Source organism: Lepisosteus oculatus, chromosome 3 (genome assembly GCF_040954835.1).
Source record: "Lepisosteus oculatus isolate fLepOcu1 chromosome 3, fLepOcu1.hap2, whole genome shotgun sequence".
Classification (NCBI taxonomy): Eukaryota; Metazoa; Chordata; class Actinopteri; order Semionotiformes; family Lepisosteidae; genus Lepisosteus; species Lepisosteus oculatus.
Genome location: NC_090698.1, coordinates 49,718,236 through 49,735,953, shown reverse-complemented (window position 1 = coordinate 49,735,953; position 17,718 = coordinate 49,718,236). Strand labels below are relative to the sequence as shown.

Genomic DNA, 17,718 nt, shown 5'->3' with positions numbered 1-17,718 from the left:
AGGTTTACATGCATATTCTATGTACAGTATTAATAAATGTATCCTTGTGTATTAGTACCTGTGTGTGTGTGTTGTTTGAGTTATATCGCAAGGTTGGATTCTAAAGCCATTAAAAGAATCATTTTGTGATTTACTGCTACAATTAATAATTGTCCCAGTAAATGCCCAAACCCCTGCAGAACTGGTGCCTCGTGAGAGCACACTACATTTATATACTGTATAGTGTTTCTGCTCCTCCTGATTCTGAGAAAACAATTAAAACTATAATTACTTTTAAACTGTAGTTACATTTTGCCTTACAGCAGACCTTCCCAGACACATAAAACTGTAAATGAAATGCAGAGGGATGCTCTTGTTTCTGTTCATTTACACTGTTGTTGTAGCATAATTCTTTCAATTTTATCCTGGTTACCTTGCAGAAGAGCAATTGAAGGGTCCTGAAAAGGATACTTCTTTTTTAAAAACTTTATTGTGAGAAATTCTACAGTATATGGCAAGTCTGTAGGACTTCAGTTTCCACATACTCAAGTATCCTTTTTGCGTCATTTTCCTGGGTGTTTTCATACAGTATGTGAATGTCTATAAAGTAGCATAAGTTACTTTTTCTCTACAGACTTGAATATACAGTATGGTTGAAAATTTTGAAATACACAAAAAATAGATTTTCGTTATTTCCACCTGGTAAAAACCTACCTGCCCAGCTCTTCCAAAATCTGTCCTACTGTTTGTGTTGCTGTCCTAAGAACAATGATCTGTCTACGACCTTTAATTTTATACTTCATAATGAAAATATAATGAAAAATGGTGCTATGGGTCATTGATTCAAGAGAAGCTGTAAATATAATGGTAGGAGTGATTTCCTTTGTAAAACATAACTACAGTGCTGCTGCCTTTTTTCTTAATGAGGTCTGGGCACAATGTTGATCACTTACACAGAAACTGTGCTGTGTTCTACTTAGTACCTGCAGACACAAAATATGTTTTGGGTTCTTTTTATGTGCTTGCCTTTTAATTCAGCATACAGTATACTCAATTTTGGAACTGATATAACATATTGCAACAAAGGTGTTGAAAGGGCAGTGCTATTTGAACTCAGAAGTTTTAATGTACTGTATTGTAAAAACAGAATGGACACACAGAAAAAGGAAGCCAGCAGAAAAGAGCCAAGCAACAGTTTGTAGGTGTCAGAGAGTTTGGACAGTAGACATGGAAAATAGAATCTGTGTAGTGATCTTGATAAGTAAGGAAGGGATGGCCTCTAAAACACAGGTGGTAGATTTGTCCCTCATGAGGTGAATGTCCGATGGGTAACTGAAGAAGGATAAGGAGTCAGGGAAGCACGCATGCCTGGAGTATCGTATTGCAGGTTTGAGCTAGAAGGAGAGAGGAATGTGGAATAAGGTAGGAAAAGGATTAGATAAGGTACAATAAGTGGTGAAGTCCGGGGTGTGTTGAAGATCCCATAGAGACTCAAAAAAAGGCAATCACTGGGTGAAATGAAGGTTTTGAAGGGTTCAGCTTGTACTCTAAGTACAGAATCGTGTAGCAATCAACCGGATCTAAATGCCAAAACTGATGTTATGTAAGAAATAAGGAAAGACTAGATAATAACAGCAATTTAACAGCTCAATACCAGTGATTTATTAATCGTTGTTTTGACGACTTAGAACATAAGAAATCTTAGAAATGAGAGTATGCTATTCAGACCAACAAGCCCATTTGGTTAAATGAGGAAATTAGTAATTATATGAAAATGTGGAATAGAAAAACAGAAACACATGCGTTATGGATTACATTTTCTATCAAACAGCAGTGAAAGTGGATTGAGCTACGTGTTAAACAAGTGAAACAAATCCCACCAAAGTGTGGTGCAGAACTCTGCTCACAGTTAATGTGGGTCAATGGAAATGGCTGCTAACCAGCCATTTCACCCTGCAACTCACAACTGGCAACCCACTGAAGCTAAGCAGGTGTTAGTCTGGTCAGTACCTGGATGGGAGACCTCCTGGGAAAAACTAAGGTTGCTGCTGGAAGAGGTGTTAGTGGGGCCAGCAGGGGGGACTCACCCTGTGGTCCAGGTGGGTCCTAATGCCCCAGTATAGTGATGGGGACACTATACTGTAAATAAGCTCCGTCCTTCGGATGAGATGTAAAACCGAGAACCTGACTCTCTGTGGTCATTAAAAATCCCAGGGTGTTTCTCGAAAAGAGTAGGGGTGTACCATGCCTCCTTATAATTCCCCTCTATGAATACTGGTGTGCCGACAAGCGGACCCTGCTGATGCGGGATTAATGCTAGGAAAGAGAGAATGGAAATGGCTGATACTAATATTCTCTACTTTGTTCTGAAAGAACAAGAAAAATGCATAATATTACTCTTTCTTATATCCAATTTGATATTTTGTCAATATGTCAATATTAGTAATGCTTGAGAAAAGGTCCCTTGGATCACCATTACTGTTTTAATCAAGAGAAAAACAATGATATTACAAATAGAAGGTCCATTCTTTATTTATTTAGGTGTTGCTTCCATGGCTGTTGATGAGTAGAGTTCCTCTACTTTTGATCTACAGTAGTTTGTGCACTCTTTTTCGAAGACTAGACTAACTAGTTAACTAAGTTAACAAACTAGTGAATTAACTAAGGTTTAACTAGTTCATTAGAATGATTAAAGAGTAATCAATATTTAGCAAGAACAATTTAATTGACTTAGGTTGTAGAGTCAGGCAACTTATTAAATTCAACTTACAGTAGATGTTGGTATTCAACACCATATAGAAAAATGTCTGCACCTTTGAGACTGAATGATATTATTATTTGTATAAACATGAGGAAAGGAACAGTGTTGAGCACCAAAGCAAGTACTCTCATCTATACAACATTCCTAAGTGACCACAAACGTTATGTGCCTAACTTGCTAATGGTAATTCATTTTAAATATAAAATGTGTGAGGAATAGTAATGTACCACACTGCCAGTTTTCTGAGATAAGCATGCTTTACAGAGTCATTTGTTCAACAATTCACAAGACGAAATCTGCACTAGACATGCGTTGAGCATTACCGCCATCAAGGAGTGATTGCACAGTGGTCAAAGACCAGGAAATCTCACGTTGAATGTCTACAACCAAATAAGCAACAACAAGCCACAATGCCTTGCAGCCAGAAACACAAACTCAAAGGTGAGCAACTGTAACGACAAAGAGGCTCTGGCAGCAAAGAATTAGGCCACTCCGGACCTTAGACCCTGAACTTTAACAACAAGAAAACCAAGCAAGCCACAAACAGAACCAGCAGTATAAACCCAGCTGCTAATCCCCATTGTTTTCAGGGCAAATTATCATGACTTAAAAATTCTATTCTATTCAGTTTTGGTATTTTGTTAGTGTGAATTTGTATATAAACTGTGTCATACTAAGGGGACCACTGAATTTCAGTTTTTTTTTGTCATGATTTAAGTATCATGACCACATCCTACATTCTTTGCTTTATTCTCATATATCTTTCAATATCAAAAATAACATTAAAATATTAAATCTGGTCTCTGAGAGATAAACATGAGAGTTTTAAATGAAAAGGAAATTACTCATGTATCAAAGTAACATTTTACTCAAGTGTTTACAAAGAAGATAGAAACAGCATACCACAAAAACTTAGTTCTATATTAAATGATAGCATACAAGAGGCAGATGTCAGGTACTTTGGTTAATAAAAATAGATATACTGTACTGTATTTTTCCTTTCTTGACAATATACATTTCCATTGGATTGTAAATATAAGAAGTAACAATGTTAGTTCAATCAACCACATGGAAATTAAAACGAAAAGTTGTATCTAAATAATGTACTTTGGTATAATTATTCCAAATTATATATATAGAAGTTGGAAAAACTTCTCAAATTAATGCAGCAGAAAATGTCAAGGGTACATAAGTCTAGGAGTTATGAAATTAGGATTGCCACTGAATAACCAAGTGGGAAACCAAGACGTTTTCATTTCCTGGCTGCTTTAAATAAACACAACATAGTGGACAGTAAAAAGAAAAGATGTATCCATAAACGAATGCATCCAAAAGGTCCTTAACATTCCTGAAAAAATCTATTTTTTTTATTTCAAACACTACTCCCATGATTTAAACTGTCTTCATATCTCTTCACGTATGCATAAAAGTTGGGATAGTTTTCAATGAGCCTATGTTTTTATGCCATTTCCCATCTCTGCATAATAAGAAAAATATATGTATGAAATATAAATATAGTGTGACTTTCACAGCATACAGTAATTAAAAGATACAGTATTATTATAGTACATTTGTACTAGGTTAAAACTAAATTTTAATATTTATATTTATACATCTAAATTAAAAGCACAGATTCTTTTTAGTGGTGGGGGGGGGGGGGGAGATTTGCTTTCTATATACAGTACAGTATGTGATGTTAGACATAATCCCCCTTTGCACACATATTACAGTGAAATCCCCAAAGGGCTTTCCTTTTCATTAACTATTGCAATAAATTGTAGGTTATTTCCAGAGTACAGTTTACCAAAGTTTGAAGGTGTTGTCAAATTGAATTTATGATACAAACACGTGATGTGCATATATCACATTTGATGGATGTATTTTAAAATAAGCTGCAGTTATTTGTAAGTACAAACATTATTTTGGTAACTGGCAATTAATAGTCCTGTTGGGAACAAATTAACATGGATGACTAAAAAGAAAACAAAGATGTAGATGTACTATATTTCAATGCTACATCAGTTATTTTATACACAATGAGATAGACACTTTTAAATTTTGGTAGCATTGTAAATCACTGAACAAGAAAAAAATGTAGTAGTTCAGGTGGGTAGCTGCGTCAGCATGCGTAGGCTGCAAAGGAACAAGTAATAGGTTTATTCCATGCTGAAAAAAAAGAAGAAAGAAAACACAACATTTCAGTCGTGGTGCCTTCTTCAGGTGTTCTTCACATGAAAAAAATGTCCTTTTTTGTGAAAGAAAGTCTAATGGCAAGATTAAGTTTTACTCAATGTCACTGACCCCAGCTAGAAAATGTGTTTATATTAACAGTATATGCATATGCACCTCTCTTTTTCTTTCTCTTTTACTACATGTCTGCATTTAGGTGTTGTGGTTTTAATTACTGTAAATATACATTATCTCACTTAATGCATATGAAGAACTTTCAGATTCCATTCCTTCAAAACACTTGCCAACTTTCACACTTTCCAGTAGGAAACTACCAGTGTGTTTATCCTGCCATTTACAGTATGAAAACTGTTAACACCAATTAGGTTAAGAAATTGAAACATCTTCATTTTTCAGATTTTTTGTGCAGTTTACATTACGATATGTTATCCCAATGAAATACGGTAATTTGACAAAGCATTATAATTTGTATCTAAATAGTGTTTATTCGCTTAATGTTTTGTTGAGTGGGTGTAGTTAGATTATACAGTACTGTAGGTAAAATTAAAAAATGGTAGGAAGCTACAGTAAGTTAAATTAGCTATCCCATTAGTCTTTTTTGACCTACCCACTATGCCTGTTTCACACACACAAGGGCCTGGGCTGTGGCTATTATTATTGATACTGTATTGTCACACTGATGTTTTTAGACTGATAAAGTTTTGAATTCGTGAAGTCAACTTCTAACAGTTATTCACAGAGAAGTCACATAATGTCTAAATATGTGATGTGTTTTTACACAACACTGTGATTCACATGCACTTTTGTATTTATCACTTCAATCATTTCTCAGGGTGTTGAGTTTACATTGACAGTCATTAATCAGTGTACTCTGGAAAACTAAACCTTGCCACTAAAAATTATGAGTAAGGGTTTTCCTCCATTACACTTTTTCATAACATTAATTTCATTCCGGTTGTATTTTGTTTCATGCAGTGCTGAGTTGTGAAGAAAAAAAAAATACAGTTCACAGTAGTAGTGAAAAAAAAAACTACTTATTTAAAGGAACAAACTTTTAAGACAAACTGTACTAAGCATTTTGTGCATACAACAGATTAAGAAGTTTAATTTGGAAACTGACGTTTGTGCTCCATGCTACCTGTAGCTCAGCGCAATGTCGATAGTGACCTTAATTTTGTCAATAAAGGAAAATCATTTTGAGCAATCTTTTGTCAGGGTTAGGGTTAAGGGTTTTAAACAATTTACTTTTACTTTCTACTTAACATTTAATGTTGTCTGGAGAAAAAAAAGCACTCAGAAAAAAGCATATGCCATGTCTCAATAAAAATTATCTATACATGGCAGGTTACAGTTATTCTTTGAAACAGGATAGCACAACTTACAAGGTTGTCTCTACCCTTTTTGGCTTTGCAGGGAAGGCACATAGCCACAATAAATTCAGCTCAAAATTGTAATTATACTTCCCTAAATCATTACACATGGCACTTCAAAAATGAATGTTTATTTCCCTAGTTTCATTTTCTTCAGTTTGTATGGATTTCAAAAATGATTTCTCACTAATTTCTCACTAAAGATAACAAATAATATTTTAAGTGAAATAACCACAATATCTGTTTGTGTTACTTTTCTCAAATAGCTTTTTTAATGACACATACAATTACATTAGATTATACAGTATATATTTCTTACTGTATATAGCTGATGTTTCATGGGTTAATTTTGCTAAATCCAATAGAATCTGACAATGTTAGTGCTTTGCTTGGATAATAATCCTCCTTCTCATATTGCATGAAATACAATGACATATTATTCTTTTAATGGGACTAAGGACAGTTGCTTCCAATGAAATGGCTACACAGATTTCCTGTGTAACATATTAGAAATCATGTGATCATGATCAAGTTTTAAATTTGAGGCATCCTACTAAACAAGCCAGTTAGGGTCCTGTTATCTATGAGATATTCTAATTATTCCCGCGTATATATTGTTTGCTCGGTCTACTGAGAGAAAGTACTGTACATTTTTTTCTATATACATAACGTAGAAGATTATTTATTATTACTGTTTTATTTCAGCATAGAATTATTCATAATATTAATATTCTCTCCACAAATTCTAATTCAGTTGTATGCACAAATTCTGAGTAATGTGACAAGACACTTTTTATAAGGGGACAGTGTACTTAGTACCTTATCGTTTATTTTTTTACACGGCTGTATGATAAAATGACAGTCCTGGATGTAAGAAGGTTAACAAGACCCCCTCACTTGTGAGAAATGAGCTAGGAAGGCTGCTCCAACAGTGATGATCAGCTGGAGAGAAGGGTTTCAGCCGTGAGCGAACGGGTGCTCAGCATGCAAGTACTGTATGCACAGAGTGGAAGCGCTAGATTATAATTTTATCTCCTCCAATGTTATTACATTTTTTTGTATGGCTAAACATTGCCTCAGCATAGTTTTCACAAGTCTTTGTTTATTTGTTCTTAATTAAAATAAAAATTCCACTAAATGATTTAAAGAAAGGAAAATAAAATGTTTATTAAATTTCTGTTTCCACACTGTTGTTGCTTATCTCTAAGATATGCACCTTAAACTTTTTAGATAACCTCAGATTAATATGCTTCTGTGATGACATATGCCGATACAGAGAAAGGAAAAACACAAAAGTCACAGTCCTAGTATTCTGCTGTAAGCCAGCCTTTTTTCTCACTTACACTTTAAAAAAAGATCTACTTACCCTAAGATATTATTTTTATTAAGCCTGCTCAAAAAAGTATTGTTTCCTACTGAGCACTTTGGTTGAATGAAATAACGGCAGGTTTTAAAGGAAAAACGTACAATAGCATTAACATCCTGTTCTTGCCGTAAATCAATAGAACGGACACCAAAGAAATCTACAAAACAAGGTCAGAAGAGAAAAACTAGCCCCTACTTACTAAGAAAAACCTCAAAAATATACCTGTGTTAAAAAAAGAAGAAAAAGAGCAGACAAAGGCATATATGTTATATATGTGAACTTGTGACCACAAAAGATTCCAAAAGAATGCAGGGCAGCTGATACTCTGAACTTAAAAGTCATTGTTATGGTAACGAAGAGACCAGAAGCTCTACTATCAAAGGCCAAGAAAGCAGAAGATGTAACGGAAAAATGTTAAAAAAGTGATAAATGGTAAAAATGGTATTTCAGCACTGAACTGAAATGTATACACTGTGCACATCTATACAATGAACTATAAGAAAAATGAGTATCATTTGTAAAAATGTTCAATGTTGTTTCAAATTAATTTAGAGATTACTTGAATATACTGTATGTACAGTATGAACATACTGAAATATTTTTAATGTGAAAAGAAAACCCTTCAATACATTGTGTGCCAGTGACTTTCAGATGAGAAAGACATGAATAACTCTAATATAATGGACACTAAATACAACCTTGTAGTCCACAAAAAGTATAGAACTTCCACCCTTCAATTCCATGACCAATTGTTCCATTTTTTGTGAGTGTGGCTAAAATGCAAGATAATTCTAGTCATGTTCAAAGGTGCTAATTTCCTGGTGATTTCTTATTTCCAAGGCAGTCATGATTCCGTCTGGAAAGGTAACTAAGCAACTTTGGTTATTCACTGTTGGAACCAGCATCTTGTGTGTTTGTTGGATAGAATAGTTTACCAGTACTGTTTACTAAAGCAGTTGTACTTGTGTGATTGTCTATAATGATTCCTCTCCGAAACAGAGAGTATTTTTGAGCTGCCGGTGCTACAGGTTTCAGTATTCATAGTCCTAAACAGATTTTCTCAACACCAGAAACAATATGCTAATGTTTTCACTGACTGTACTATATTTCATCAGTTGTAAGAAACAAAACTCTATCCCTTCACAGGCCAAGATATTTCGACTGCCTACCTCTCAGTTGTCAGTAAAGACCACATCACCTCTCTGATCAATAATAGATCTGTATGAGGGCTGTGGTACTAAATCAAGTTAATTATCAGTTGTGATTACATACAGTATGGTCCTCGATCCTGTACTGGATGAAGCAGTTTAGAAAATGGATGGATAGAATGATTTCTACATAGATTCCATATTGGTATGAAAATAATGTAATTGAAACCATTTTTATTATTTATAAAAATAAACACATTTCTGTTCCAAAAAATGTTAAAAACTAGTTACTTGGGAAATAGGATCCTAAGCTTTGCATTATTTCAACACACGTTTGGCATTGATTGTTAATAGTCAGGATAGTTTAATGAAAACTAAAATACCATATAGAACTGAATGTTGTGTATTTTATAAGATAATAATGAACACTGAGTAGTATTTAAACTCCCTTAATATTATCAACCAGCATCACTAAAACACAGTCAGAAGATTCTATATTTCACTTTGACATAATATACATTAAAAACAATGCACTGTATGAATTTGAAATACAGGAAAAGGCAGGTGATTCTGTTTTGCAAATAAATTTAATTGATTCTTCCCTGCTCTTGATTATGAAAGATCATCTAAAATACTCTACGTTTAAAGAGGGAATATAGTAATCCATTTTGCTTACAAGTACTCGCTTAAACAAACAATATACATATATTTGTCTATTTTTGTTAGACAAGTGAACTTCACCAGCTAATAAAAGCTCCAAGTGTGTAGCTCATTTTCCATTTTTATTTTTCGTTCCTTTCTCCTATCTATCTTAATGACAGGAATTGGAAGGGTATTTTAATAGTTGTAGTGTATGATAATATTTTAAATGCATAATTTGTTAAAATAATATTGTTTCATGAATTTTAAACCTTATATACAATGTAATGTTTTGTCTTTGAATGCACAGTACACTCTTTTAGTAATATAGTAGGTTTTAGTCTGTCTTTGACTGCACAAGATTTGTTAGCAACATAATTAGTTTTGTTTAGTAAGAAATGTAGCCTTGTTCATGCAATGTATTGTTCTCCCATAGAGATTGTGCAAATGTTACTGCTTCACATAACTGCTTCTTAATACCATAGAGTTAAACATGCTTGTTATAACATATACTTTATGGTGGCTAAACTCGTTTACTATTTTTGTCCAGGAATGAATCTTAAACTTTTATTTTGGAAACAATTGCGCTTGTATAGCGAAAGGTGAGTCTATCTGAAAAACCCTTTCAACTGTAGGCAACCTTCCTTTAGTGCTTGTTGCAATCTAGTTGTGGAATACTAAAAGAGGTTAATATACCGTACAGATAGCAGAATATACATTTCAGTACATACAGTAGTCTGAGTGCTTGGTTAATTGGTTTCTTAGTGTTAAGTGCGGAGTCTTGGAGACAAATCAGATGTTTTAGTAATGGTGACATGAACAGAATGCATTAAAGTGGGAAATGCCAAGCTGATCTAGCTCAGGTGTTGAATGTGGTCCAAACATTGATCTCCAATGTGCAGGCTGCCAGAGACAGGAGACAACATTATAAAGACTGCAGAAGCCTTACTTATCCATGATGGTGGCCATGACCCCAAGAGAACAAAATAATAATTTGCCTTTTGAATATAATGTGTATCCCTATGTAGATAGTTTACGTATACTGCAGTTTCATAATGTAGTTCATCCAGATTAATCTCAATACATGCACATCTACTTTAACATGTCTAGGAGTGTCAGAGGTACACTCTAAGAGTTCTCAAATGGAACATTAACTGGATGCATGTCCTTTTCATGATTAATTCAGATTCCAAGTTGATTATGCAGACAGGATGCACAACATCTGATGGCAATAGAGTAACATTTTACAGCCACATGCTGTTGAAAAACAGAATATGCTGAAGGATACGTCATGGCATGCAAAAGAAACAGCCTGCAAGAAATCTCAATGTGTTCCTTCAAACCATGAGTCTAATGTCTGTCTGTCTAGTTGTTAATACTTCTGAACAGGAAGTATCAGTGTTTACTTCTCGTGACATGAACCTTACTTGCCAAAAAGGGTAGCATGCTTGTAATATGACAAAAAGCAACCTGTTCATTGAAACCTCAGACTCTAGGATCTCTAGAATACAGAATATTCTCATCTAGCAATGGTCTGACCCATAAGACATACATAGTTTAAACGTAATAGGATTCAAAGGCATTTTGAAAGAATTAAAACAGTGCATGGTAGAAAAAGTTCATGACTTTATGTAGGTTTTTTAGAGTTGAAAATGAAGGCACAATATGAACTTTCTTTGCTTAAAGTTTCAACAGAAGGGTTGTAGAAGTATGGAACAAGCTATATAAACATATTGTTAAAGCAGACACAATTCTTTCCAGAATTGGATGAATGAGATCCTTGATTAGTTACTACTTTAGTCTCCAAATGGACAAGATGGGCTGAACAGCCTCCTGTCTTAAGTTCCTATAAAATCCCTCAGAGATGAATAGCAAACTTATTGTACGCTTCCCATCACGTTATTTTAAAATTGTACTTTTATTTACGAGGAGCTGTAACTTTACAACAAAACTGGCTTTAACTAATGGTTTACATATTGGTCATGAATTGTGGTTAACATTTCCTGAACATGTAGTGCATTCTGGTTAAACATTTCCTTTTGCAAAGGCAGGAGAAAGGAGCCATCTTTGCAAAGAATCTTTCATAGCAGGTATCATAATATACCTCTCAGACAGTAGTTGAAAGAAACAGAAACTCCCTTTTTAATTCTAGTCATCATGGGTTATGCTGGTGTTTTCAGACATGTCTCTAAGGACCATTCTAAATTCATCATTTGCCCCTGTTGTCCCTCCCCCAATCAAATCTTCAGATGATGTCTAACCTCCCCTGTAGCTATTCAAATGAATGATGAGCTGTACTAAATATAATGTTGTATAACATAAAATATTTCTGGAAAATCCCCTGTATAAAAATCTATTGTAAAGTACATCAAGTATTTTTGATTGTGTTACATAATGTGTGTGTTTTTAAAAGCTTGTTTAAAAGCTGATAGAAACAATTTTCCACAATCAGCTTACGTCTGCTGATTTATTCAGGCTGACTTCACTTCAGTCCATCAAGATTCACTTCTAGTCCGATGTACTGTAACTATTAAGATGACAGATGTGTTTTAAAACATTTCCCCACATGTCAAAAAGGAGTTTCTTGTCCCACCAAGGTTGAAATGGATTGGACATCCAAATCACAAATCATAATCATGTCATTGAAAAACTCTCACCTTAGATTTTCTGTGTATTTGATTATTTTGAACATTTGTTTCATTCTATATTATTAAAGTTAAACATGTTTATGTAGTCATGATACTGGACTTTAAATCTGCTCCAGAGATTAAAAATATATTATTTTTGACAAATATTTTAGCACTACAGAGAACAATTGGTTCCCATATTATAGATCTTTCTTTGTAAGAGTTTTGTGGTATGAGCAGTATAGCTCTCTTTGTTTTTTATGTGGCTCCTTCTTTTTCAATATTTCATTTAATTTCTTTCACATTATATTTTTTCTTAGCTCTTCCCTCTTGCATGTCTGTATTTGGACAGTTACTGGAAAAACAATTTACATACAGTAATACAATTTACATGGTGTAGTTATTCATCAATCCATTTACTAACCATTTTTAGGAAGTCAAAGCCTTTCCCAGCAAGCAATGGGAGCAAGGTAGGGTACACCCTGGATTACATGCGCAGGGCAGACATGCAGACTACATAGCGTAATTATTAATTTTTATAATGTTCATCTATGGCAAAAGATTTCTTTCATATCAGAGCAAGTCTGGTAACACTTCAGTATATATTGTAGGCTGCAAATCACATGTAAACCCCTTATGCAGTACACCACAATACAGAAAGATTACATTAATACTGTATAATGTCAATAAACTGGCAGTGATACAGTAAGTCACTGCTATCACTGCTTAACAGGGCTTGAAATCTCATGGAAATAGAAAATAGAATTCTGTCCAGTCAGCTTTCCAAATAGAGTGATGAACTACAACACTGTAGTACAGAAGTTATGGTGATTGATGCTCCTGTTCATTTTGTGACGATGACAAGCTCACACATTCAATATATCCCAAGATATTTGGCTTTATGTTTTGTCTAATACTTTTTAATGCAAATTTAAAAGGTTGCATGTTCAAATAAAAATACAATAAACAATAAAAATAGATGATCTATCAACATTCTGTGTTTCTGTAGATCTGCAAGCTACTTTGATATGATTCAGAAAGTTGGAATGGACTTTTAATAAACATACTTCTGATTAAGAGTTGAAAAAAACTTTTACTGAATAATTACTGTAAATTATTTTTTTATTTTATATTTATTGTAAATTTGTTTATGCATCTCAAAAGGAATTTCTTATGGATCCTTAAACTTGATGTACTGTATAATGTGTCATTGTGCAGTAATATTACCACATAAATGAGTTATGATCATGGTCAAACGCATGGATCACTTACAGTATACAGCAACAATGTTTTCTTAAAGTGATGAGCTGTAGAATTTCATTCACATGATGAACATGAATCTTTTGAATTGCAGTGCTCACAGAGTTGCTCTGTTGGATTTGGATGTATAGTATTTCATGCAGATGGTGCAAAACACTGAGCGAATTCTGTTTCTAATCCTACGATAAAATGTGATCAGTTTTACTGTAGTCTGCTAACGTAACTGTCAAATGTTTTAAAAGTAGGCATATCGTATGCACTGAACTTTACTCAGTGATAAAGGAAGTGATCTACCATTTGTTATAGGCTGATATTGTTTGAAGTTCATAGTTCACAAAGAAAAACATCTAAAGTTCAAGAGGCCTTGTTCTAAAACAGTTTATGCACTTGAAATGTAGAATTTCAAATTGAAAAGCCAGAACTTTCATATGTACTGTAGCATACTGGTAAAATCTATTATGCTGTATGTAATGTGTGGTATAAAAATTGTTTAAAGCCTATTTTAAGTCAGGAGAAAACAATTGTACTGTAGTATGCAACATTTTTACCAGTAATGACTTTTACAATAGGAGCTGCATACTGTAGGGTTAATACATGACACACATGACTGAATGAGGAAACGGTGTAGCTCACAGTTGTAAGTGAGATAATTCTAGCTAAATTTGTAAATATTAAACAATGATTAGTAATGAATGATTATAGGCATATTATAATCTTACAGCCCATGTAGTAAAGGAAATAACGAATACTGTACAGTTTTCACTAATGCAATGTAATGTTTTCAAACGGTATACTTAACATTGGGTCATTGAGTGTAACAAAAGCAGCAAAATAATTATGGAGAAGATGTTGCGTGATTGAAACTCTGGTCTCATGTCCAGTGCTAGTAGAGATGCAAATGCCTAAATAAAAACCTCATAACCCACAATATGAAGCTAAAAATACCAAAATATCACAAATAAAGATTGTAACATTTATGCAATTGTGCATGAATATATTGCACTTTCCATTGTTTACTTCCTTTCCAGCACAATTTTAATACACAAATAATTTCATTTTTTTATCACAAAAGATTTGAAGACTCAAAATGATGTACAATCAGTACTAAAAAACACTTTCCATTGTATTTCCACAGTTTTTCTTTATCTGGAATAAATGTGATGCTTGAGAAGAAGTGCTGAAAGAAATAGCTTAACAAAACTTTATTTTGGGTTTTACTGCTGCACCTTCCTTTTTCTGTGAATACTATTTACTTCTCCCTACATTGCAGCTCAATGCTGTACTTTTAAATTGCAATAAAAGTACAATGTATGCTACTTTAATGATATATTTTTCTCATTAATTTCTTGAGGACAGTATTAACATCATAAGAATAAAAAAAATATTTCAATGTTTTCAGAATGCTGCCATTTAATTTGACATGCAAAATACAAGAGAACAGTGTTTATTTACGGTACCTTGCTCGTCCACCCTGTGGTTTTCACCTTAACTGGAAACAAAAACTCTAAAGCCTTTACATACAGGCATGCAAATTCATACAACTGTGTTCAGAAACCTAAAGTCAAGCTATAAACAGATCAGTCTAAGGAAGTCAGCTTTAGGCATGAAAAGTTTGCTTCCAGTTTCTTAATCATTAACAAAAGTGTTTTTATCCCCTTGCAATCAGCAGTGTGTGTCTATTATAATCGTGAGGTCCAGCAATTAATGTGTTAGGGTTAGTCCAATGGAAGCCATTTTTTAATTAAGCAAAAACACACAAATGACATGTTGTGAACCTGATTCTACAGCATGCATACAATTTCAGAATCATTCTTCCCTGATTACTTTTAAGAGACAAATACTTTGCTAGTTCTCACTGGTAACTCACATGAAAGCTATTTGGAAATAAAATCACATAAAATAAATGTGAAAATAAAATGGCAGCCCTTACATTGTTATTTAGGGGTTTTCTGATTATTAATTTACCCGTGGTTAGTTTAATTAGCTCAATGGTTAAACAGCAATTATTTAAAACTAGCAACAATTTATTTTCAAAGGCATGCTATATTTCATGTATGTAAATTCATACTGCTACTGTACACATGAATGGAAATAAAGACACAATGGTGAACTTATGGGAGTAACATCATAAAATGAGACAAAATGAATAAGAGCACTGTATTGACAATACTGTACTGTAGGTCTTGGACTTACTGCAGGAAACTCAAACTCTTAGATTAAAGATTCTCTGTTTTGCATGACAACATCACTACAACTATTAGATGCCAAATTTCTAGGGAGATAATTTAATTTAATACACGGAGCATTAAAACTTGCCTTTTGAATGTTTGGTTTAAAAATGTACAAAAATAAACTGAAAAATATTAATCACTAAAATCCTTCTGTTTATGTAGAGTTCCTGCACTGTATGAAATGTCATCATGGCAGTAGAATTCAGGATTTATATTATTTGTTAATTAACAGGAATTTAAATAGGACTAAATATCCCCTTTGTTACATTTTTCCATATATTTCTTTTCTTTCTGTATAATTATTAAAATACATTTTTTATTAATTTTATTGTACCTAGGCAGGACCTGTGCTAACCCAACTCCCCTCATGGGATATAACTCAACACTTGTTAATGTATTGTAAAAAAATAGTACTGTACTTGCAAACTTTAGTACAATTATATTTTTTCTTGATGTAAATTTCAAGGTTAAGCATACAGTACAGGTACTTCTGTCTGTAAACATATGAATCAAATAAAGCATTATCTTAAATCAATAAATCATACGAGCTAAGTGAACATAATGTTGTTCAACACTGCCATAACAGTGCCCTAAAGTGCATTTAAAAGTACATTTGAAAAAAAAAATAAAGTACTTTATATGCTTCATATATGTTTAAATATACTACCTTCCATGTTATTGCTAAGGACTAATATTAGTATTTCACAGTTTGTGTTAATCAGAAATGGGTGGGATGGTTTAGAAGAAGTGCTAAAAAGAAATGTTTGACTGCGAAAACATTATTTTCCACTTTCCAACTATTCTGCCTTCCTTTCTCTGTGAATACTAGTTCCCTTTCTCTGTATTACAGGACAAACATCCTAAAAATATTGTGTTCAAAAAACGCAAAAGCAACTCCAATGTGCAGCATTGGACTCCATTTCAATAATACATTTACACTACGTTCACTGTAATTTACAAGAAAGCTGACTATATACAGAATGCAACTTTAAATTAAATGTAAAAGATCAGTTACTTTAAAATGTGTTTAAAAGATATGAGCTTAACATATTAAAACTTGAGTTTACTTGACACACACAAAATTATCCTGTCTGAAAAAATAATATGTACTGTAGATAACCTAAATGTAATTTTAGGTTTAATAGTCCTGGTCATTTTTGTTAATTTAATAGAAAATAAAAAGAAAACGGTCACTGCTTCTGGCGCTTGCTTCGAAACATTAGAAATTAAAGAAGTCAAAAGAAAAATATATTTTACTATTAATAACGACGTACAAAGAGCCTCTACATATATATCATACAGTATGTATACAACACTATCATTAAATCATATCGAGATTCACTTGAGCTCTCACACAGTCAATTAAATAAAACAAATAGTGGAAAATTGCTCAGGTGCCTTTCATTTTTCTTTTGATCCAAAGTATTTCATTTACAGTGTGGCTAGCACTTTACTTTTTCATAAACTCTCTTTCAAAAAATAAAATCCCACAACATTAATTCATCCATACATTCAGTAGTCAATCAATAAGCAAAAACGTTACCTTTCACGTAGGTCCAAAACCTTTTCTAGCTGTCTCTGTGCTCGGAGAAAGAAGCAACCATATTCAACTGCTTGTGAAGTGAACAGGATGTGGTCTGGCTCTTCTTGGATATTTTGAAGTGATCACTCTGGAAGAATTTGTATCAGGAGGTGACATGAGTTTAGAAAATTGATCAACAGCAAATTGGAACTTTAACTTGACAATAAATTCTATATATATTTAACGCAATGTATTACTAATGTGTGTTACATTAAAGAGGTTACAAGACTTGAGTTTTTTGCAGAGGCCAGAGTACAATGTGGAAGTGTAATTTAGCTTCCCCTTTTTAACAGCTTGCAGCTACTTCCTTGACTTTTTTTTCTAGAATATGACTTCCCCTTTTGTCCAAAGTCTGTCTTGATTTAAAACATCAATATATGTATGTACTGTATGGTATGTAGATAGATGTATATGTGTCCATGTCGGAATGAATTTTTTTAAAAAATGTGGTTCAGGCATGCCTGTTCAATCATACAGAAAACAGGGCTTTAAAAGTATTGTAAAAAAGACAAACTACTATGCTGACAAACTCCTGTACAGTATGTGAGGATAATATTTGCAGTTT

The 17,718-nt window shown here is 33.4% G+C and overlaps 1 protein-coding gene across 4 annotated transcripts in view; it reads right to left on the bottom strand.

The window, feature by feature from the left end:
* Positions 1-17,428, bottom strand: part of syk (spleen tyrosine kinase) — a 53,737-nt gene extending 36,309 nt beyond the window's left edge. For all 4 annotated transcript variants that reach the window (XM_015336431.2, XM_015336439.2, XM_015336447.2 and 1 more), the window contains exon 1: positions 17,115-17,428. The gene's annotated coding sequence lies outside the window, so the exon portion shown is untranslated. The remainder of the gene's footprint in view (positions 1-17,114) is intronic.
* Positions 17,429-17,718: the final 290 nt, after the last annotated feature.